Below are 24,919 nucleotides of genomic sequence, written 5' to 3' on the forward strand. Positions count from 1 at the left end.
GGAAAAGAATAATTTTATTTAGGGTAAAATTATATTTCTATTAGAAAAGCAAGCTTAAGGAATTTTTTTTCAAGGAGAGACCAAGATGGAGGAATAGGAAAGGCACTTACTACTATAGTTTAGGGGAAGACTGCTAAAAAAAAAAAAAAAAAAAAAGTGGAGAGAGTTCAATTTCAGGGTCAGGGAAGAGTTAGGAAGAAAATGGCAGAGGAAATTCCATGCAAAACAGAGAAACACTGTGAATCCATGTGGAGGGCGCAGATGCACACAACTCAGAACCCCAGCAGCCGAGAACCACAGCAACCAGCTGCGAGAATGAGGTAAGGCCAGACTGAAGCAGCCCAAGCCACTGACAATAAAGCTGCAGGGAGAGCCTGGCATGATTCCAGCTTGGAGCCCTGTGGGAGACAGTATACCTGCTAACCTAGAGGAAAAGAAAGGGGCCACCCAGTACTGGGGTCCTGTAACTGGCCGAGAATGGGCAGGTGCCATTTTGGACATACGTAATAGCTGCACCAACCAGTGTCTCCATGCCCAGCAACCAGCTGAGAGGAGACACCTGTGTCTGGCTGGGAAAACTGACAAAGTGGGTGCTCAGAACTATGGGAGCCCTGTATTCTGGGACTGTGAAAACAATGTGGCTCCATGTGAGGGTGCAGGGTGTGGCTGGGACTTTGGGCAGTCACTTTGGGCGGCTTACATGCTTAGGGCTCCCTGATTCCCTGATGAAGGTCACTGCTGTGAGATCCATGCTCACATCGAGGACAGCACAGATCCTCTGTGTGGGTCTTGTGGCAGCACAAATGAGTATTATGCCCACTGAGACTAGTGACCAGGCAATGGTCTCCTTGGAGGAGAGGAAGTGAGCATGAGAATACAACAGAGCAGCACAAACCTCCCCTCTGATTAAAGAATTAAAAAAAAAAAAAAAAAAAGGAGAGATTTACCATGCCCAACTTGGGTATCATTTTGGACACTCCCCTCACCCTGGACTACTGAACAGAGCTCCCTGGCCACACCCAGCACACACTTCAGGGTATTCACTGAAAGTACAAACATTCCACAAATCCACAGAGGCATAGTCCAAAGATAAAAGCCATCACAGGGGAAAAAACCCTAAGAAGTATATCTACAAATGCGTAAAAATAAATGCAGCAATTCAAGAAACAAGAATAAGGAAAACAACATGACGCCTCCAAAGGAACACAACACCTTAATACCAGAATGTGAAAATGAAGACTGAAGAAATGCTGGAAATGGAATTCAAAAAACTGATTGCAGGATTACTTTGAAGTAATCAGAAACAAATCCACAATTAAAAAAATCAATAGGGGCTGGCGCTGTGGCATAGCAGGTTAACGTCCTGGCCTGAAACACCAGCATCCCATATAGGCGCCAGTTTGAGACCCAGCTGCTCCACTTCAAATCCAGCTCTCTGCTATGGCCTGGGAAAGCAGTAGAAGATGGCCCAAGTCCTTGGGCCCCTATACCTATGTGGGAGACCCAGAAGTTCCTGGCTCCTGACTTTGGATTGGTGCAGCTCCGGCCGTTGCGGCCAATTGGTGAGTGAACCAGCGGATGGAAGACCTACTTCCCTCCCTCTCTCTCTCTCTCCCCCATCTGTCTCTCTCTCTCTCTCTGCCTCTCTGCCTCTCCGCTCTCTCTGTAACTCTGAATTTCAAATAAATAAATAAGTCTTTAAAAAAAATCAATAGCTGACATGAATGAAAATTTCTTCCATAAAATTGAGATTTTAAAAAGAAATCAAAATGAAATATTGAAAATGAGGAATTCAATAGAACAAATAAAAACAGCAGCGTAAAGCCTTAACCACAGACTTCGTGAGGCAGAAAAAAATATCTGAGTTAGAAGACAAATCTGGAAATTTTACAGTCAGATCAAAAAAAAAAGAAGAAGAAGAAGAAGATAGAAAACTAAAAAACAGTGTTGGAGAGATATGGGATACTATCAAATGAGCCAACATAAAGATCTTAGGAGTTCCTGAACATGTGGAAAGAGAGAATGAATTAAAAGGCCTTCTTAGTGAAATTAAATTAAAAGGCCTTCTTAGTGTCTGTCTCCCTAATTTGGAGAAAGAAAAGGACGTCCAAGTACAGGAAGCACATAGACCTCCTAATAGACATGACCAGAAAAGAACTTCACCACAACACATTGTAGTCAAACTCTCCACAGTAAAAAATAAAGAAAATATTCTAAAATGTGTACGTCAGAAAAATGCCAGATTACTTTCAGAAGATCTCCAAATAGACTCACAGCTGACTTCTCATCTGAAACCCTACAGGCTAGGAGAGAATGGCAAGATATATTCCAATTCTTAAGAGAAAAAAAACCTGTCAACCCAGAATACTGCACCCTGCAAAGCTCTCAATTATAAATGAAGATAAAATAAGTAACTTCCCTAACAAACATGAAATTGAAAGAATTTGTAACCACTCATCTAGCCTTACAAAAGATGCTTAAGGACATGCTACATACAGAAACATGGTCATCACTATGAAAGAAGGTGAAGGCATAAAATCTCCCAGTAAAAGTACAAAGGAAATCCAAAGTAAACAATAGGAATATTCATGGAAAAATGGCAGGGCAAAGTCCTTACTTATCAACAGTCACCCTGAATGTAAATGGCCTCAACTCTCCAGTTAAAAAGAGACAGACTGGTTGAATGGAATAAAAAACAAAACCTTTTGTTGCCTACAAGAAACACATCTCACCAACAAAGATACATGTAGACTGAAAGTGAAAGGATGGAAAAAGATACTCCATGTTAACAGAAACCATAAAAGAGCTGGTGTAGCCATCCTAATATCAGACAAAATAGACTTTAACATAAAAACTGTTAAAAGAGACACAGGAGGGCACTATGTAATGATTAAGGGATCAAACAAGAAGATGTGACTATGATAAATGTATATGCACCTAATTACAGGGCACCTGGCTATTTAAAAGAAACGTTAATGGATCTACAGGGAGACACAGACTCCAACACAAGTGTAATGAGGGACTTCGATACCCCACTTTCAGCATTGGACAGATCAACCAGACAAAAAATCAGCAAGGAAACAATGGAGTTAATCAACACTACAGACCAAATGGAATTAATGGATATCTACAGAACTTTTCATCCTACAGTTGTAGAATTCATTCTTCTCTCCAGTGCATGGAACTTTCTCTAGGATAGACCTCAGGCTAGTATCGAAAACTGGAATCATACCATGCATTTACTCTGACCACAATGTAATGAAACTGGAAATCAACAACTCAGAAATCTCTAGAACATATGCAAACACACGGAGACTGAACAACATGCTCCTGAATAAACAGTGGGTCACAGAAAAAATCAAAAGAGAGAGGCTAGCGGTGTGGCGTAGCAGGTAAAGCCACTGCCTGCACTGCTGACACCCCATATGGGCACTAGTTCAAGTCCTGGCTGTTCCACTTCCAATCCAGCTTTCTGCTATGGCCTGGGAAAGCAGCAGAAGATGGCCCAAGTCCTAGGGCTCTGCACCCACGTAGAAAGATCTGAAGTATGCTCCTGGCTCCAGAACGGTTCAGCTCCAGCTGTTGTGGCCAAAAAATAAAAAATCAAAAGACAAATAAAAAATGTTGAGGAACAGGTTTTTTTCATACTATTTTTTGACCTCTTTACTCAGTTCAGAGTTAATCTTTTGTGTATAAAGTTAATTGAAAACAGATTTTAGTAAAAAATAAAAATGGAAATAGGAGAGAAAGGAGAAAGAAGGGTGGGAGAGAAGGTGGGGAGGCGAGTATGGTGGGAAGAATCACTATGTTCCTAAAGTTGTATTTATGAAATGCATGGTTTGTATACCTTAAATAAAAGGTTTCTGGAGAAAACTTTTTTAAATAGAAAATTTCTTTTTTCTTAGAATTAATTGATTGATTTGCTTATTTATTTGAAAGGCAGAGCAAAAAAGTGAAAGATCTTCATTCCAGGGGTTCACTCCCCAAATAGCCACAAAAACTGAGACTAGTTCATGCTGAAGCCAGGAGTCAGGAACTCCATTCTGGTTTCCCACATTGGTGCCAGGGGTCCAACCACTGGGCCACTCTCCACTGCCTTCCCAAGTGCAATAGTAGGGATCTGGATTAGAAGTAGAGCAGCCAAGACTTGAACCAGCACCCCAATATGGAATGCCAGCATTGCAAGTGGCGTCTAAAGCTGCCGCACCACAATGCCGACTCCAAGTTCAAGCAGCACCCTCTGGGAATATACATTAGGTATGTCATATCATCAGATATAAAATATTAGGGGGTGAGAGGCTGGCTTAGTAGTAAATACATCATATAGGACACCCCATACAAAACTTTTTGGTTTAACCCCCAGCTCTGCTCCCAATTCCAACTTCCTGCTAATGTGCACCCTGGGAGGCAGCAGGTCATGGCTCAAATTGTTGGAACTCTCCTACCTACATGGAAAAACAAGACTGAGTTCCTGGCCCGTAGCTTTGGCCTGGCCCAGTCCCAGCTATCACAGGCATCTGGAGAGTGAACTAGATCAGAGATGTCTGTCCATCTCTCTCTCTGCATTTTAAAAAAATTAAAAATAAATTTAAAATATTTAAATGTGTTGGCTATTGCAAGCATCTGGGGAGTAAACCAGTAAATAGGCAATCTCTCTAATATCTTTTAACCTCTCAAATAAAATTTATTATCAAATATACAATCAACATATTTAATGTACACCTACAATATGGAAGATACTGTGATCAGTTCAAGTCTCAGATATCATCCCTAATATCAAGAAGTTATAAGGGTAGGTGTTTGATCTAGCTGTTAAGTCACTAGTTGGGATGCCTGCATCCATAGCAGAGTAAAGTGCTTGGGTTCAAGTCTTGCAAATGCACACCACAGGAGGCAGTGGTGATGACTCAAGTCACTGAATTCTTGCCAACCACACAGGAAACCTAGATTCAATTCCTAGGTAATGGCTTTAGGCTGGCCTATCCCAAGCTGTTGTAGGCAATTGTGGAATGACCTAGGGAACAGGAGATTTCTTTCTGTCTCTTTTGTCTCTCTGCCTCTAAAATAACTAAGTTAGAAAACCAGTTTTAAAAAGAATCTTATATGGCAGAAGTACAAACCAGATTTACAGAATCGAGTGCTTGTAGTGAGATAGAATGTTTTACCTCCTGCACAGAGAAATATTTCTGCAGGAGATTGCTGATATTAACTTTTTTAAAAATTTATTTATTTTGGGGCCCACGCCGTGGCTCACTTGGTTAATCCTCCACCTGTAGCACCGGCATCCCGTATGACCGCCAGGTTCTAGTCCCAGTTGCTCCTCTTCTAGTCCAGCTCTCTGCTGTGGCCCGGGAAGGCAGTGGAGGATGGCCCAAGTGCTCGGGCACCTGCACCCGCATGGGAGACAAGGAAGAAGCTCCTGGTTCCTGGCTTTGGATCGGCATAGCTCTGGCCATGACAGCCATTTGGGGGATGAACCAATGGAAGGAAGACCTTTCTCTCTGTCTCTTTCAATCACTGTCTAACTCTATCAAAAAAAAAAAAGACAATTTATTTTTTAAAAATTTATTTTATTTGCAAGCCAGAGTTATACAGAGAGGAGAGGCAGAGAGAGAACGAGAGAGGTCTTCCATCCGCTGGTTTACTCCCCAACTAGCTGCAACAGCTGGAGCTGTGCCGATATAAAGCCAGGAGCTTCTTCTGGGTCTCCCACGTGAGTGTAGGGGCCCAAGGACTCAGGCCATCATCTATTGCTTTCCCAGGCCATAGCAGAGAGCTGGATCAGAAGTGGAGCAGCTAGGACTCAAGCTGGTGCCCATGTGGGATGGTGGTACTGCAGGCAGCAGCTTTACCCACTATGCCACAGTGCCAGCTGATTTGTCTTTGGAAAAGCTGACTATAAAACTCATCTGAATCTTGTTTTTATAAATAAATATATTTTTTGGAAAAAAAAAAAAAAAGAATCTTACAAGGAGCCAACATTGTGCTATAGTAAGTAAAGCCACGACTTACAATGCCAATATCTCAATTGGGTGCTGGTTTGTGTCCCAGCTGCCCTACTTTCAATTCAGCTGCCTACTAATGACCTGGGAAAAGCAGTGGAAGATGGTCCAAGTGTTTGGGCTCCTGCTACCCACATGAGACACCCAGATGAAGCTCCTAGCTCTTGGCTTCGGACTAGACCGGTCCCGGTTGTTGCAGCCATTTAGGGAGTGAACCGTGGACAGAAAATCTAGCTCCTTCTCCTTTTCTGTCTGTAAATCTACTTTTTAAATAATTAATAAATAAATCTTTTAAAAAGCATATAACGTAGTTAATGGTATACAATGCTAAGAAAATTTAAATAATAAAACATAATCTTCGTAACAATTCAGCACAGAGATACTGTATATTGCCAGTTACTATGTCATTAATTCATCAGATAAAATTAACAGATAAATCAAAGGTTATCACAGAAGTTCATTCTCAAATATTTCTTTCACTAGGAAGTATTCTCTAAACACTCCATTGTTTTCCTTTATAGTATTTATCACCATCCATAAATATACATCAATGAGATTGTTTGATTAACATCAATTTCTCCTACTAAACTGTAGGTACCACAATGGTACCCAAAAGGCTGTATTCATAATGTAACCCCAGTGGTATTCATTCAAATAACATCTGTGTAATGAATAAATGAAAAAAAAAAGTTACAATGAACTCCAATTACCATCACTGATTCAGGCAATGATCAAAAATGCATGCTAGGCCGGCGCTGTGGCTCACTAGGCTAATCCTTCGCCTTGCAGCGCCGGCACACCGGTTCTAGTCCCGGTCGGGGTGCCGGATTCTGTCCTGGTTGCCCCTCTTCCAGGCCAGCTCTCTGCTGTGGCCAGGGAGTGCAGTGGAGGATGGCCCAAGTCTTTGGGCTCTGCACCCCATGGGAGACCAGGAGAAGCACCTGGCTCCTGCCATCGGATCAGCGCGGTGCGCTGGCCACAGCACGCCAGCCACGGCGGCCATTGGAGGGTGAACCAACGGCAAAAGGAAGACCTTTCTCTCTGTCTCTCTCTCTCTCACTGTCCACTCTGCCTGTCAAAAAAAATAAAAAATAAAAAAAAATGCATGCTAGGGGACCAGCAACGTGGCATAGCAGGTTTAGCCACCAACTGTAATGCCAGCATCCCATATGAGTGAGCACTGGTTCAAGTCCTAGATGCTCCACTTCTGATCCAGGTCTCCGCTAATGTGCCTGGGAAAATAGCAGATGTTGGCCCAAGTAGTTGTGCCCCTGCCTCCCACATAGGAAACCCAGACAGTTTTTTTTCTTTTTTCTTTTTTTTTTTTTTTGCCAGGCAGAGTTAGACAGAGAGAGAGAAAGAGACGGAGAGAGAGTTATAGACAGTGAGAGAGAGACAGAAAGATCTTCCTTCCGTTGGTTCACTCCCCTAATGGCTGCTGTGGCCCGCGCTGTGCCGATCCAGAGCCAGGAGCTGAGTACTTCCTCCTGGTCTCCCATGTGGGTGCAGGGACCCAAGTACTTGGGCCATTCTCTGCTGCCCTCCTGGGCCACAGCAGAGAGCTGGACTGGAAGAGGAGCAACTGGAACTAGTACCCAGCACCCCAGCCAGGACTAGAACCCGGGGTGCTGGTGCCGCAGGCAGAGGATTAGCCTAGTGAGCCACAGTGCCGGCCAACCCAGACAGAATTTTGGGCTCCTGGCTTTGGCCTGGCAAGCCCTGGCCATTGCAACCACTTGGGAAGTGAACCAACAAATGAAAGAGCTCTCTCATGCTCTCTCTGTAACTCTGCCTTTCAAATAAATTAATAAATCTTTTTTTTTTAAAGTGTATGTTAAACCATTATGTAAACAGTTGCTAGGGAAGAGAATATTCACAGTGCCTCAAAGTACCACTGTGAAGATGAATTATTACTAATTTCAAAGGAAGAAATGTATGTTTACAACAAACAGATATGAAAATCACTACCTTAACCAAATGATCTAATTTAGTATCTCCAATAGTTCAATAAGCTAACATTGTATACTTCCTAGAGTGATATAATCAGAAGTATTCTGATATTTAGCCTAAATTGAATCACAAAGAATTAGTTAAGTCTAGAATGCAAGACATGCTTATAAGGTGACTGATCAAAACTTATAAAAGAATGTTCAACATAAAAATCACTGAGGGGAGCTGGTATTGTGGTGAAGCAGATTAAGCCACTGTTTGTGACACTGGCATCCCTTAATTTAAGTACTAATTTGAGAGTCAGCTGCTCCACTTCCAATCCAGCTTCCTGCTAATGCACCTGGAAAGGCCTCAGAAAATGATCCAAGTGGCTGAGCCCCTGCCAGCCATGTGAGAGACCAGGATCGAGTTCCTGACTCCTGAATTCAGGTTGCACCAGCCCTGGCTATTGCAAGCATTTAGAGAGTAAACCAGCAGATGGAAGATGGATCTCCCTCTCTCTCTCTCAGTGTGTGTGTGTGTGTCTCCCTCTCTCTCTCCTTCCATCATTCTGCCTTTCAAATAAATAAATCTTCAGGAAAAACACATTGGGAAGAAGTATAAAAAATAAAATCATTGTAAATTAAAAGAAATCAAAGAGACTAAATGACCAAATCCCGCGTATGAATCTTGACAGGATCCTGGATCAACAATACACACATACACATGGGGCCAGTCCTGTAGTATAATGAGTAAAGCTGCCACCTGCAACAACCGCACCCTATATGGGTGCTGGTTCATGTCCTAGCTGCTCCAATTCCAATCCAGCTCCCTTGTAATAGCCTGGAAAAAGCAGCAGAAAATGGCCCAAGTGCTTAGACCCCTGCCACACAGGTGAGAGAGCCAGAAGAAGCTCCTGGTTTCCACCTGGCTCACCCTGACCATTGCAGCCATGTGAGGAGTGAACCAGAGAATGGAAGACCTTTCTTTGTCTCTCCCTCTTTCTCTATAACTCTGGCTTTCAAATAAAGCTTTAAAACACAGACACACAGAGGGAAAAAAAAAATTTTTGTGATAATTGGAGAAATCTGGATATGGATTCTACATAAGATAATACATTTAACTAATAATAATTTTCATGGGAATAGACATGGTGGCACAGTGGGGTAAGCATCACTCGAAATGCCTGAATCTTTAGCAGAGAGCCTGGGATGGAGTCTTGCCACCACCTTCCAATCTAGCTTTCTACTAATGCACCTGAGAGGCAATAGGTGATAGCTCAAGTACTCAAGTCTCTGCAACCCACATGGGATACGTGGATGGAGCTCCTGAGTTTGGCCTGACCCAGCCATGGCTATTATGTGCACTTAAGGAGTGAAATAGTGGATAGAAAAGATCTCTCTCCACAATCCCACACCCTCCCCACACCATCACCACCCCCCCAACCCAGCACTCAGCCTTCTAAATAAATAAATAAATTTTTTTTAAAAAAAATAATCATTTCGCCCTGCATCCATCCCTACCACCCATGTGGCTGCAGCCTCAGGACCAGCTGTAAGATTAGGCCACAGGCCAGCGCTGCAGCTCAATAGGCTAATCCTCTGCCTTGGGGCACCGGCACACCGGGTTCTAGTCCCAGTCGGGGCACCGGATTCTGTCCCGGTTGCCCCTCTTCCAGGCCAGCTCTCTGCTGTGGCCAGGGAGTGCAGTGGAGGATGGCCCAAGTCCTTGGTCCCTGCACCCCATGGGAGACCAGGAGAAGCACCTGGCTCCTGCCTTTGGATCAGCGAGGTGTGCCGGCTGCAGCGGCCATTGGAGGGTGAACCAACGGCAAAGGAAGACCTTTCTCTCTGTCTCTCTCTCACTGTCCACTCTGCCTGTTAAAAAAAAAAAAAAAAAAAAAAAAGATTAGGCCACAATCTTCAATGACTAAACCTATTCCTCAGTTCTGTGGTGCTCTTGTTCACGCATTTATGGAGTTTCTGAAGGGCAGTGGAGATGACTGCCAGACACAGCATGACCTCTATACAGACAAGTGAACTGCAGAAATTCATTACTACTCCACCAAGAAGCCCCCATAAAAGTGGTTAACCTGGACACAAAAGTGCTGGATTAAAATCCACAGAATATTTTACAAGAGTTCTGATCTGGATGGGGTAAAACTCAGTGCACCTTTCTACTGCCTCAGCATTACTAGACTGAAGAGTTGCTGCTGCTTGAAGTTCATTTCCCATTACTCCCAACTTCACACTCTAAGAACTGCAAGTGGAAAGTAGTGAAGAACACTTCAGTTTCTTTGTGTAATTTTCTGTATCCAGTTTTTTAATTCTTTCATAACCCTATTTAGTGTTTTTATTTTAAGATAATTCACATGGCTCAAATGAACCACTCAGCTCCTGTGGAAGTCACACACAACAGCATGAGACTTCTTATTACACATAATCTAACCAATGCAACATTGAACAAATTTACTGAGGAACTTGAGAAATATGAAGTTACCACAATAGTAAGGATAAGTGAAGCAACTTAAGACACTACTCTTGTGGAGAAAGAAGGCATCCATCTTCTTGACTGGCCTTTTGATGATGTGCATCACCATCCAACCAGATTGCTGACATCTAGTTAGGTCTTATGAAAGGTAAGTTTCATGAAGAACCTGGTTCTTGTATTGTTGTTCTTCATTGTGTTGCAGGCCTTGAGAGAACACCAGTGCTTGTCACCCTAGCATTAATATAAGGTGGAATGAAATATGAAGATGCAATACAATTCATAAGACAAAAGTGGCAAGGAGCTTTTAACAGCAAACTACTTTTGTTTTTGGAGAAATATCATACTAAGATGTGGCTGTACTTCCAAGATTTCAACAGTCATAGAAACAACTGCTGCATTCAATAAAACTGGGGTGTCTAATGCTATTGCCCTGGAAGCAGAACTTGAGACAGGATATATTTTATCATACATATTAGTCAACATGTTGGCTTGGTGAGTAAGTTTAATGAAGCTTCTTAAGGGATACCAAAAAGCAGTTTTACCAGGCCACAACTTTGACAGGATTGCACCCCCTACATTTGGGTTCTAATCAACTCATTTGGACATTTAGCAAAAGATTCTTGCTGTTTAGCATTTAAAATGTGCTTATCATTTGTACCAACTGACTTTTCCTGAAATCCTGCAGTACTGAGCTGGATCTGAAATCTATTCCCATGCCAGAATCTTATCAATACATAAGAAATTTAGAAAGTTTAGCTGCCAAAATACCCAGCACAATACTTGTATATTTTTAGTACCATACAGAATTAAAATCTCAGGAGGTATGAACAATCTAGACCTTATGTGGTTTATTCTTTTAGCCATTTCAAACATTGAAACTAGGCACTATATATTATTTTCCTGCTCACTTTGTTTTTACATCTCTCACACTCATACCAGTATACATCAGGTTTGCTTAACCATCGATTTTTTTTTTACCAAGTTTTATGATTATTTAATGTTTCTATATATCTTATCTTTTGCTGTTAATAGAAAACCTCCATTTTGAAAATCTACAGTGCACAGAAACACAGTCTTTAACATCTTCAGACCAAAAAAAAAAAAAAAGCCTAACAGTAAATTTAATATTTTCACTCTGAGGTGCAATTTAACAGGGAGGGCCTGAAAAAAAGAATGAGAGGGAACTATTAAATATTTTTAGAAAAATGTTGCCTTTGTCTTGTGCTAAACATGTAGAAAACATTCTTTAACTTAGTAAATTCTTAAGAGGTAGAGATGCTTTGTTATTGTAGCTTAAAACAATTCTTAATCATAAAATTTCTGAAATTCTTGTAATTCTTCCTTAGTTATCAAAAGGTGTCCAACTTATTTTTGTTTGAAGTGATCTTTTTTCTTCCCAATCTCTTGCCAAAAAACAGAAGGAGTTTGTGCTAACAAATTGAGCAGACATCTAATATTTTCTATGCCTTTTGAGCTATGTAACTTAATATTTGAATACTTGATAATTTGTTTTATTACATAATTGATAAAATCATGATGTATACTAATGTTAGTTCAACCGTATTTATACTGTCAGAGATGTGTGGTTATAGTTCTGTGGGAGCAATATTTTGTCAGTGTTCACCAGCTTATAAAAACTTAGTACAAGAGCTTAAACATCTAAATAAATAGTGAAGTACAAAAGTAATAATAATAATAATTTTCTTGGATGTGATAATGGTATTCTGACCTCGCAGAATGTTCTTATGCTTACTCTTAGGAGATGCCTGCTTTAGTGTTTAGGGAATAAGTGTGTTATCTGCTACTAACTTTCAAATGACACAAGGAAAAAAAAAGCTTGAGAGACTGTGGGGTTGGGAAGAGGAAGAAAGGCATACAAAAAGGGGCAAAATGGTAAAAACTGATGTTTAGATGAAGTATATATAAAAATTATAAACAAAAATTATAAACAAAACAGATTATGTCCAATCCAAAAGCAAGAAAGGGAAACATGGGGCAAGAGCTGTGGCACAAAGGGTTAAAGCCCTGGCATGAATCACCGGCATCCTAAATGGGCACCGGTTCTAGTCCCGGCTGCTCCTCTTCCAATCTAGCTCTCTGCTATGGCCTGGGAAAGCAGTAGAAGATGGCCCAAGTTCTTGGGCCCCTGCACCCACTTGGGAGACCTGGAGGAGGCTCCTGGCTCCTGGCTTTGGATCGGCACAGCTCTGGCCGTTGCAGCCATCTGGGGAGTGAATCAGTGGATGGAGGACCTCTCTCTCAGTCTCTACCTCTCTCTGTAACTCTTTCAAATAAATAAAGTAAATTTTTTTTCTGGATTGGAAGAGGAGCAGCCAGGACTAGAACCGGCGCCCATATGGGATGCTGGCGCCGCAGGTGGAGGATTAACCTACTGAGGCACAGCGCTGGCCCAATAAAATAAATCTTAAAAAAAAAAAAAAAAAAGGCAAGGGAAACATAAAGATGTCATAAACCTAGAAGAAACCAAGTCACAGTAATGAGCAGGATCTGAAGGGCGACAGACTACAGTAATAACCAAACTAGAGAGCAATCTGTAAGTCTGGGACTTTAAAGCTAACAGGAAGGATGGGAATTATTGGCTGCAAACTTGCAGTTTGTGTACTAGAGTGGGCCAGATTATGCTTTCTACATAAAGCCTGGAGCTGGGGAAAAACTCCCCTCAGTGGTCCTAAGACTCAGCAATGGAGTAAGATGGAATAGAACGTTCATAAAATCAACCTTGAGAAAACAGAATTCCTAATTTGGCTCTTTCTTAGGAGTAAGAATAATATTAAGCCTTCCCATCTATAAACACAACATAATTTATCCCTTTGTATACTCAGCTCATTCTATGACTTTCAAAAATATTTTTAATTTTAAAAACTTATTAAATATTAGATAGGGATAAAGGTGCATATGACTACAAAGGAATAACACAGGGAGATGTTTACAGTAATAGAATCATGATCTATCTTAATTGCAACGGTGGTTACACAAATCTACACACATGATAAGTAGTAGAGAACTATATACACATATTAAAGTAAAACAAATTTCCTGGTTATGATATTGCATATATTTATGTTAAGATGTAACCAATGAAATAAATTGGGTGAATGAAGGGTACACAGAAACTGTGCTAATTTTGCAACTTCAACATAAAAAATGTTAAAAGAGAATTTGTTTTTAAAGATTTATTTTACTTATTTCAAAGACAGTAACAGTGAGAGGTAAAGACAGAGAGGAGAGAAGTCTTCTATCTGCTGGTTCACTCCCCAAATGACCAAAACAGTTGGAGCTGGGCCAATCCAAAGCCAGGAGCCAGGAATTTCTTCCAGGTCTCCCACATGGGAGAAGGGGCCCAAGGACTTGGGCCATCCTTCACTGCTTTCTCAGGTGCATTAGCAGGGAGCTGGATCAGAAGTGCAGTAGCTGGGACTTGAACCCAAGCCCATATGGGATGCTGGCACTTCAGGCTGGAGCTTTAACACACTGAGTCACAAGCACTGGCTTCAGGAATGGTTATTAAAAATGAATAAACATGAGAGTAAGATGAGAAAGATGAAAAGATGAGAAAGATGTAAAGAGCAGTTGAGAGCCCAAGTCGGGTAAGGAACATGTCCTTCCATTAGGGTGGCCCACTGTAAGGTGCCACGTGAAGGAGATTCTCTGACATGGTGAGTCAGAGAACCCAAATGAGTGACAAAGACGTCCTCAAGCAGGAAGGATGAGAAATGTTATGAGGGGACACTGTGGAGTGGTAAGTCAGAGCCTTAGAAAGATAATAAGGGTCCAGGGAAGAGGACACTGTGGCAGTGACAGAATAGTTCTATATAGAGAGATGGAAAAAATAAGTGACTGTATGAAGGACAATGAGATCAGGGTTTTTCCTCTATTGGAGAAGGGAATTAAAATGTGGAAAAGTAGAAAACCAGGAAGACTCTACAATGTATGTTTAGAATTTGAGACAAGAGTGTGAACTGATGGATCTTAATAAGGAGATACTTGATACAAATGTAAATGCATGTAGGTGTACATACATATTTTCTAGCTCTATCCACAGAGTACCTTGGAGCAAGCAGAAACTCCTCACCTGGATCCCAAGTTGCAATGAGCCACTTCATGGCAGAATAGAAGATGTGAGGACAGTCTCACCTTTTATTATGGAAGATTTCCCTTAATCTCTGCTTTCTCCACGGTGCCTCACTCCTGATCTGTCGTGGCTGACATTTCCAAGTCTTGAGATTTAGTTTTATTTTCCAAAGGAAACATGAAAACTTGAGGACCTGGAGTCTTCTCATTGCCTAAGCTAGGACTCACATTGCCAGGCACACTCTGTTTTCTTTACTTCCCTTCTTATAAAAGCATCCATCTCTTACCCAAAATAGAAGCTCACTAAATATTCATACATGTATACCTCAAAGAGTAATATAACAATTTAATTGATTATAGTTTCTTCCTGAAAACCTCTTCTTTTGTCTTTCTGCTTCTAGACCTTTTCTTTTTTATTCTTTTGACCAGAGACTTTCCAGAATCTGGAGATCCCACTGGTACAACATTGATCTGATTGTTCCTTTTACAACCCCTTCGTGTTACTTCATATTAATTACAATGCACATGTGTACCCTCACATATCAACTATTGAGCATCTACCCTCTACTAGGCCTTGTCCTCTTCACTAGGTTACAACAACAAATAAAACAATATCCCTGACCTAAAGGAGCCCAACTTCTCACAGAAAAGACAGATGAGTAAATTTAAAAAATAAAACCCTATAGACTATACTGAAACATGCGCTGGGTGCTACAGAGTCAAAGAAGTAAATACAAATCAGACTGAGGGAAGTACTGGTATATTACATGGGGCAGTATAGGTTACCATAACAAATATTCAAATAACTCTTCTGTGGCACAAACAAGAGAGCAGCTTTTATCTCATAATAATCAAGTCAGGCCATCCACATTTCCAGGCAACCCTACTCAGGGCAGACAGCCAGGTTCCTTCCATCTTGGTTCTGTCATATATTAGGACAATACTATATAAGATGCCAATCTCAAGAAGGATATAGATCAACACACTGCTTCATTCATGGATAAAAACTTGCTACCAAAAAAATGGATGGACTAAACAGAATTCCTTATCTCAGCTTGAACCAAGAATAGCTCAAGAAAGGCAACTTGTTGGTAGGTCACACTTTGATTAGCACTGTCCTAGGGTATGGTTCATTGACTCACTTCATCAATTACAGCCATTTCTATACTGAGACAGAAATCAGAAGTCAAAGTAGAGGAAGTATGCCTAGTCTATTAACAACAGAGACCTGGAAATGGAACACATCGTTTCTGTTGCAATTCCTTTAGTGACCTTAATCACACTGACACATCTACAGTAAAGAAAGCTGACTGGACTGCCAATGTACCAGCTGCAGCTAATACAGAAGGGAAAAAAGATTTTGGTGGATTTGAGGGATCACTGATAGTGTTTGCTAGAGTAGAAAACTTCCCAAATGGCCAGTGCCTAAAGGATGAGATGATGCCAGGTAAAGGCTGAGAAGAGAACTCCCTTCTCAACTCTCCCATATGAGAAGGCTAGAAGACATGAAACAGCTTGCCAACTGCAGACCCAGAATATCACTGCCAACTGCCTCCATTCCACCTTCAATTGAAGACAACAGAGCTCAGTTTCCTATTACACGCTATCTGTCCCTTGCCTTTCCTCAGAGCTTCCATGGAAAAACCTGAGAACCCAGAGTATGCACTACTCTGTAGGTGAATATATGATCAGTTTCTGAAATCAATCTGGCTCAGATACCTTCCCACAAATTTTTCTACCCCTTAAATAATTAAGACTGCAGAAAAAATTAAAATGACTGTCTCAAGAAAAATAAAGGACTCCCCTACTACAAGAACTAATATAATATTTCCAGTTTTCTGTTGGAAATCATTTCTCTTTATAACTAATCTAAAAATACAAAGCCGGCGCCGCGGCTCACTAGGCTAATCCTCCGCCTAGCGGCGCCGGCACTCCAGGTTCTAGTCCCGGTTGGGGTGCCGGATTCTGTTCCGGTTGCCCCTCTTCCAGGCCAGCCCTCTGCTGTGGCCAGGGAGTGCAGTGGAGGATGGCCCAGGTGCTTGGGCCCTGCATCCCATGGGAGACCAGGAAAAGCACCTGGCTCCTGACTCCTGCCATCGGATCAGCGTGGTGCGCCGGCCGCAGCGCGCCGGCCGCGGCGGCCATTGGAGGGTGAACCAACGGCAAAGGAAGACCTTTCTCTCTGTCTCTCTCTCTCACTGTCCACTCTGCCTGTCAAAAAAAATAAATAAATAAAATAAAATAATGTAATTTGGTGGGCACTGTAGCAAGCTAAGCTGCCACTTGGAACACCTACATCTCATATTGGAATGCCTGGTTCAAATCCTAGCCATGTTCCCTCCAATCCAGCTTCCTGATAATGCATCAGGGGAAACAGCAGATGATGGCTCAAGTAGTTGGATCCCTGTAACCTACTTGGGAGACCTGGATGGAGTCCAGAGTTCCTGCCTTTGGCCTGTGCTGTGGGTATTTTGGAAAATAAACTAGCAGATAGAAGATCTACCCACCCCCTGTTCCTCATTCTGCCTTTCAAGTAGATGAAAATGAATAAACATTAAAAAAATTTTAAATAACATAATTTGCATTCTCTCAGAGTGCCTGGGTTCAAGTTCCAGCTCTGCTCCGGATTCCACCTTCTGCTAATACACACCTGAGAGGCAGCAGATGATGGCTAAAGTAACTGATTTTAATTTAATTTGTAATGTCATGCTGAAATTACCATTCTATGATCGAGGGAACAGTAATCTGACTCTAAAAGGGATGGTTCAGAATTAATTAACATTGTGATATAGTTTTAACAATAATTTTAAAACATCCTTTTGTTGTTGATTTAAGTGAAACTTTTTAAAAACTGTACTGCTGATTTAAGAGTCAATGTTATAAATGAAACAAGTAACAAATATACATCAACATTATTTTCTACAAATCCAGTTATTTTATTAAGTTCACTCCCTAAAACAAATAACAACGTTGATTATCTTACCTTTTGCCCTTTACACATGTGATAAGGAACAGGCTTCTCTGTGCTTACTCATGATGCTTGCTGCATCATCAGCAAGTCCTGCTGATTCAGTGTACTCTGTTTGATCCTAGAGAAAAAAATACATTACTTATTACATTTGATAAAATAAGCCCTAATTTTCTTCATATAAACTTACCATAGTCACATAAATAAATCAATGGTGTTTAAACATTAACTACAATTACACATTCAAATTCAAAGATGTGGTCAGCACAGAAGGTAGCAGCAGAACATATTTTATTGTCTAAGAAGACCAAAAGTTAACCTTTCATAGAAGAATTTTTTGCATACTGGCTTTCTATATAAAGTAGATACTTTTCTGCCCAATGACTTTAATTATGTTAATTACAAAAACATTATTTACTTTATATTATAAGAAGGCCTCTAAGAATCCATAGCTAAGAAAACTGCTGATTCACAAGAACATTCTCTATGTGATTTTTTTTTAAACTTTTATTTATTTACGTATTTGAGAGGCAGAGACAGAGACACAGAGGGCTCCCATCTGCTGCCCACAAAGGCCAGGGCAGGGCTGGGGCCAAAGCCAAGAGCTAAGAATATAATCCAGGTCTCCCACATGCATGACAGAGACTCAATTACTTGAGCCACCACTTCTGTCTTCCATGGTCTATATTAGCAGGAAGCAGGAGTCAGGAGCTAGAGCCAGAGCCAGGAATCAAATCCAGGGATAATCTAATGCAGGACACAGATGTCTTCACTGATAGGCTAGATGCTGACTCCTTTGTGATTGTGTTTTCTATACATACAGGATTTTTAAATTGCGTTTCCAAAGCTTCCTGCTGAGATTCTTACAGCCAAACAACTGTTTTTCCTCCAAATGGGATCTCTTTTTATGACAGTCATTATCCACTGCTTAGAAGCAATGACTCTATTAGCCTATCCTATCAAGAGTATGCAAAAAGTCAAAGCTTCCTCAAATGTTACTTATGGTATGAGATATTCATAGTTATGGTATTCCAAGTTAAATGTTTCTGTAACTTCTTAGTAACTGAGTAACTACTTAGAAATAATGTGAAATTCTTTAAGGGCCTAATTTAGCCTTGACCAAGATTAATTAAAACTAATCAAAACAAAACTAAGACCAAGAATGTCACAGTGTCAGTACAAAATATCTAACATAAAAGCACAGTATTTTAGAACAAATATTTTAGAAATAATCTAATGAATACCACAATTTTAAAGAAAAATTGAGGCACCAAAAGAAATTTCCTGACATTATTATACATATTCCATTATTTGATATGAAAATTCTATGCTTACAAAAAAAAGGAGTACAAAAAGATCGAAAATTCATATTTCAGAGCCAGCATTGTGGCATAGCAGGTAAAGCTACCACCTGTGCTAGGTCAAGCCCTGGCTGCACCACTTCCAATCCAGCTCCCTGCTAATGGCCTGGGAAAAGACCATTACTTGTTACATGCCCCAAGTATTTGTTGGACCCTTGCCATCCATGTGAGAGACCCAGAAAAGCTCCTAGCTCTTGGCATCCACCTGGCTAATCCCTAGTCATTGTGTTGTGTGTCTGTGAAGGTCTTTCTGGGTGAGATTAGCATTTAAATTGACAGATTGCCTTTCCCAATGTGAATGGGCATAATTCAATACATTGAGTGCCAGAATAAAACAGAAGGGGAAAGTTGGGGGAATTTGCTCTGACTGGTTTAACTGAAACATTAGTCTTTTCCTTTTTTTTTTTTTTTTTTTTTTGGCCAGGCAGAGGGGACAGGGAGAGAGAGAGACAGAGAGAAAGGTCTTCCTTTTTTCCGTTGGTTCACCCTCCAATGGCCGCCAATGGCACCACGCTGATCCAAAGGCGGGAGCCAGGTGCTTATCCTGGTCTCCCATGGGGTGCAGGGCCCAAGCACCCCTGGCCACAGCAGAGAGCTGGCCTGGAAGAGGGGCAACCGGGACAGAATCCGGCGCCCCGACTGGGACTAGAACCCGGTGTGCCAGCGCCGCTAGGTGGAGGATTAGCCTATTGAGCCGCGGCGCCGGCCTCATCAGTCTTTTCTTGTCCGCCAACTGGAACTTACATTACTAGCCCTCCAGTCTCAGAACCACACCACAGGGAGACAGAAGACTGAAACTTCTCAGCCTCCATAAGCTTGTGAGGCAATTCTTCACAATAAATTTAAATATATATAGATATACATACACACTATATTCATATACATATGCATACCTACAAACGTGTATATACACACCTATACTCTGTACACTATGGGTTCTGTTTCTTTGGAGACCCCTAGCACAAATAATATTATACACAATATTATAAAGGTTTCCCCAAAATTGTAGGCTTTTCTATGGGAATTGTATTCCTTTCATTTTCAGCTTGAGCTGGCAAAGCCTCAGCCCTGGTTAAATCCAGCCATCTACCCTCTTTATTTATTCCCACAAGCAGATGAAACGTGGCTGGAAAAAAAAAAAGAAAATCACACAAGATTGATTGGTCTCACAAGACTGGTGATTGGTCTCAAATTTACAATTGACTTCATACCACAGTTTCCTTAGTAATTTACTATTTTCAACTTTGCATCCCACTCCCTTCTTCAGATATGCCTAGTATCCTTCAATTCAAAGTATTCCTGATTCAATTCTTCCAGATAATCAGTCTCTGGACTCTGGCAAGACAAAGAGGAAAACTGGCTACACAAGAAACAGTAGAGCTGCAAAACTAATCATTCCTGTATCATCTTTGAACTCATCTGTTTTCAGTACCACAACCTACTTAAACCTTTAGAGATCCCTGGACCTCTGTAGAACAGATTTAAGGTTCTGTGGGGGTACTGACATGCTTCTCATTATAACGCCTTCTGCAGGCAAACAGCTACTGCTTCTCCAGTTTGAAGACTTTCACTCCTTCCATTTCTTGAACTTTCTCATCCACTCTATTTGTTCTTCTGTTGTTTCTTTTTACCATCTTAGGGTTTAGGGAAAGATAATAAAGTGTGTGTGTGTGTGTGTGTGTGTGTGTGTTTACGATTTATTTATTTGAGGGGCTGGCGCCGTGGCTCACTTGGTTAATCCTTCGCCTGCAGCGCCAGCATTCCATATGGGCGCCAGTTTTAGTCCTGGTTGATCCTCTTCCAGTCCAGCTCTCTGCTGTGGCCCCCGAGGGCAGTGGAGGATGGCCCAGGTGCTTGGGCCTCTGCACCAGTATGGGAGACCAGGAGGAAGCACCTGGCTCCTGGCTTCGGATAGGCACAGCACCAGCCATAGCAGCCATTTGGAGAGTGAACCAACAGAAGTAAGACCTCTGTCTCTCTCTCTCACTTTCTATAACTCTGTCAAATAAATAAATAAATATTTTTAAAAGATTTATTTATTTGAAAGGCAAAGTTATAGAGAGGCAGAGGCAGAGAGAGGGAGGGAGGAGGAGACAGAGAGAGGTCTTCCATCTGCTGGTTCATTTCCCAGATGGTCACAAGAGCTTTCTCTGGGTCTCTTACATGGGTGCAGGGGCCCAAGGACTTGGACCATCTTCTACTGCTTTCCCAGGCCATTAGCAGAAAGCTGGGTTGGCAGTGGAGCAGCCGGGAATCAAACCAGCATACATATGGGATGCTGGCACTGCAGACAGTGGCTTTACCTGCTACACCACAGCGCTGGCCCCAAGTGCGTGTTCTTAAGTCTCTATTCTTACCTTTCAGAACTGACATATGATGAAATATATCACTGAATTCCTGAAGTAAACTTTTAAAGTTTCCAATGCCTCGGCAAATAAATTAAGAATCAATGCAGGGGCCAGCGGCGCTGTGGCATAGTAGGTTAAGCCTCTGCCTGTGGCACCAGCATCCCATACGGATTCTGATTCAAGTCCCAGCTGCTCCATTTCCGATCCAGCTGCCTGCTAATGGTCTGGGGAAGTAGTGGAATATAGCCCAAGTGCTTGGGTCCCGCACCCATGCGGGAGCCCCAGAAGAAGCTCCTGGCTTCAGGTCAGCCCAGATCTGGATGTTGTAGCCATTTGGGGAGTGAACCAGCAGATGGAGCATCTCTCTCTCTCTGCCTCTCCCTCTTTCTGTAACTCTGCTTCTCAAATAAATAAATTTTTTTTTTTTTTTTTTTTTGACAGGCAGAGTGGACAGTGAGAGAGAGAGACAGAGAGAGAAAGGTCTTCCTTTTGCCGTTGGTTCACCCTCCAATGGCCGCCGCTGCAGCCGGCGCACCGCGCTGATCCTGGCAGGAGCCAGGAGCCAGGTGCTTTTCCTGGTCTCCCATGGGGTGCAGGGCCCAAGCACCTGGGCCATCCTCCACTGCACTCCCTGGCCATAGCAGAGAGCTGGCCTGGAAGAGGGGCAACCGGGACAGAATCCAGCGCCCCAACCGGGACTAGAACCCGGTGTGCCGGCGCCGCAAGGTGGAGGATTAGCCTATTGAGCCACGGCGCCGGCTTAAATAAATGTTTTTTAAAAATAAATGCAGAAAAACAAAGGGAGGGGAAAAGACAGATAAAACTAACAACAACAACAAAAAAGGATATTTTGAGGCTCCCATTAAAAAAAAAAAAAAGGTAGTGAGTAACAAGGGAAATACAATCACCTCACATAAAGAACATGCTTCTCAGGTTACAAATAACCTAGTACTTTTTACCCAGGATGGGCTCTTTACAATAACAACCTCTCATCACCTTTTGACATTACAGGATCACTTTTTGGAAGGAACAAAAGAATGTAAGTACTAAATTGATAGGTCTATGACATAAAATACATTATAAATGCCTTGGGATGGGCTTCTGTGTTCCAATAAGACTGTTCTATCTATAACACTTTTCACATTACATGAAATTTCTTTTTTGTTTGTTTGTTTTAGATTTATGGTATTTACTTGAAAGGCAGAGTTACGGAAAGAAGAGGAAGAGATAGGGAGAGAAAGAGAGCTTCCATTCACTGGTTCACTCCCCAACCACTTGGGCCATCTTCCACTGCTTTCCCAGGCACACCAGCAGGGAACTAGATTGGAAGTGGAGCAGCTGGGACTGGAACCAGCGCCCACATGGGACACTGGAGTCACAGGCAGCTGCTTTACAAGCTATGGCACAATGCCAACTCCCCAACTTTTTCTTACAAAACTGTTTGACCCACCTAAATCATTAAGTCCACCAAAGACAGAATGCCCTTTATATTCATTCTTCTTTGCCAAGGCACAGTCCACGTCACACAGATCTTCAAAATACATGTGATGATTTAATTAAGTTGAGCATGTAATGTGCTACCATGGCAAAGATCCTAAACAAACAGTTCTTCATTTCATTTCCTTTTCCCCATTCCATTTGTACTCAACAATTGTTTTGGTTTAAACTCTTATCAGTTCTCACCTATACTGGCTTACTACAGTTTTCAAACTAGTGTTACTGCCTCCATTTTGCTACAAAATATATCCTTTTTTTATTTAATGAACATAAATTTCCAAATTACAGCTTATGGATTACAATAGCTTCCCCCCCCATAACTTCCCTCCCACCCACAACGCTCCCCTCTCCCACTCCCTCTCCCCTTCCCTTCACATCAAGATTAATTTTCCAATTATATTTATATATATCAATTTAGCATATATTAAGTAAAGATTTCCACATTTTGCACCCACACTGAAACACAAAGTGTAAAATACTATTTGAGTACTAGTTATAGCATTAATTAAACACCTAAGAGTAATTGTGTATTAATTACAAGTTCAACCAATAGTTTTAAGTAGAACATAAAATGCAACTTTTGTATTGTTGTGGCTCCCCCCCCAACCTCCCTCCCTCCCAAAATATATCCTTTATAATCTTACTGAAATAACTTTCTAAAAGAAAATCAGATTGCATTATTCCTCTGCAGTAACATCCTTAACTGGCTCCCTATCTAATGTATTTAATTAATGAGTATATCATTGGATGTCCTGGTATGGGGCTTTATTTGTCAGTACATATACAACCCAGATTTATTGTACTTTTCTAGCTAACTGAACCCATCTCTTTCTTCCCCTCCCCCCAAAATAAAGTGTAGTTTTTTCAGTACAGCACTCTACCTCTTCACCAACCTGCTTTCCTACCAGTTCCCTAAGCTCCAATCACACTAAACTACAAATATTTCTCCTGAGATGCTTGAGAACGCTCCCTTGTTATGGCTTAAACTCTGCCCATGTACCTACATTGGTATACTCTTGCCACTCTTTTCCTAGCTAACACATTCATCTGTAGTTCAACACAAACTCAACCTCAAATCAATCTGAGAAGCTTTCCCTGATTACCTACTGGTTGTTTAAGCAGAGTCACCTTATGCCCATATAATAATGCACTTCTCCTGTGCTGATGGTGTTGATAATCAAGTGAATTTACATTGTGTGCCTATCCATCTCCTCCACTGAACTGCAAGTTCACTGAGGACAGGTATCATTTTGGAACACTTACTCTTAAAACCCAGTTGCCTGGCCGGTGCCGCGGCTCACTAGGCTAATCCTCCGCCTAGCGGCGCTGGCACACCGGGTTCTAGTCCTGGTCGGGGCGCCGGATTCTGTCCCGGTTGCCCCTCTTCCAGGCCAGCTCTCTGCTATGGCCCAGGAGTGCAGTGGAGGATGGCCCAAGTCCTTGGGCCCTGCATCCCATGGGAGACCAGGAGAAGCACCTGGCTCCTGCCTTTGGATCAGCGAGGTGTGCCAGCTGCAGCGGCCATTGGAGGGTGAACCAATGGCAAAGGAAGACCTTTCTCTCTGTCTCTCTCTCTCTCACTGTCCACTCTGCCTGTCAAAAAAAAAAAAAAAAAAAAAACCCAACCCAGTTGCCATGCCAGAAAAACAAAGAGAAGCCAGATGCAGGTGATATGGCCCATGAATCTCCATACAAGTGAATGAGCAAGCTTCAAGACCATTCTAGTCCCAGTCACTAACTACAACTGCACAAATACTCTATGAGAGAACCACATAGATGAGCTCTGTAAATCCCCAGAACGTAAGAGGTAAATTGTTTAAAACCACTACAGGGAGGCCAGCATTGTCTTATAGCAGGTTAAGCTGCAGCCTGCTACACTGGCATCCCCTATAGGTGCCAGTTCAAGTCCCATATGGATACTCCACTTCCTATCCAGCTCCCTAATGTGCCTAGGAAAGCAGCAAAAGATGTCCCTAGGCCCCTGCACTCTCTTGGGAGACACAAATGAACCTACTGGCTCTAGCTTCAGCCCAGCCCAGCCATTGTGACCATCTGGGGAGTGAACCAGTAGATGTTAAGATCTCTCTGTCTCACGCCAGCACACCAGGTTCTAGTCCCGGTCAGGGCGCCGGATTCTGTCCCGGTTGCCCCTCTTCCAGGCCAGCTCTCTGCTATGGCCAGGGAGTGCAGTGGAGGATGGCCCAAGTCCTTGGGTCCTGCACCCCATGGGAG

The 24,919-nt window shown here is 42.0% G+C and overlaps 1 protein-coding gene and 1 pseudogene across 7 annotated transcripts in view; one reads left to right on the forward strand and one right to left on the reverse strand.

Moving 5' to 3' along the window:
• The window catches only part of ZFYVE9 (zinc finger FYVE-type containing 9), a 213,141-nt gene that overhangs the window by 133,716 nt on the left and 54,506 nt on the right, over positions 1-24,919 (reverse strand). For all 7 annotated transcript variants that reach the window (XR_016211026.1, XM_051857767.3, XM_051857766.3 and 4 more), the window contains exon 2: positions 17,497-17,602. The gene's annotated coding sequence lies outside the window, so the exon portion shown is untranslated. The remainder of the gene's footprint in view (positions 1-17,496; positions 17,603-24,919) is intronic.
• Positions 10,303-10,826, forward strand: LOC100357237 (protein tyrosine phosphatase type IVA 1 pseudogene; annotated as a pseudogene).

The sequence above is a fragment of the Oryctolagus cuniculus genome, chromosome 7 (genome assembly GCF_051225735.1).
Source record: "Oryctolagus cuniculus isolate XC-2025 breed Fujian yellow rabbit chromosome 7, ASM5122573v1, whole genome shotgun sequence".
Taxonomy (NCBI): Eukaryota; Metazoa; Chordata; class Mammalia; order Lagomorpha; family Leporidae; genus Oryctolagus; species Oryctolagus cuniculus.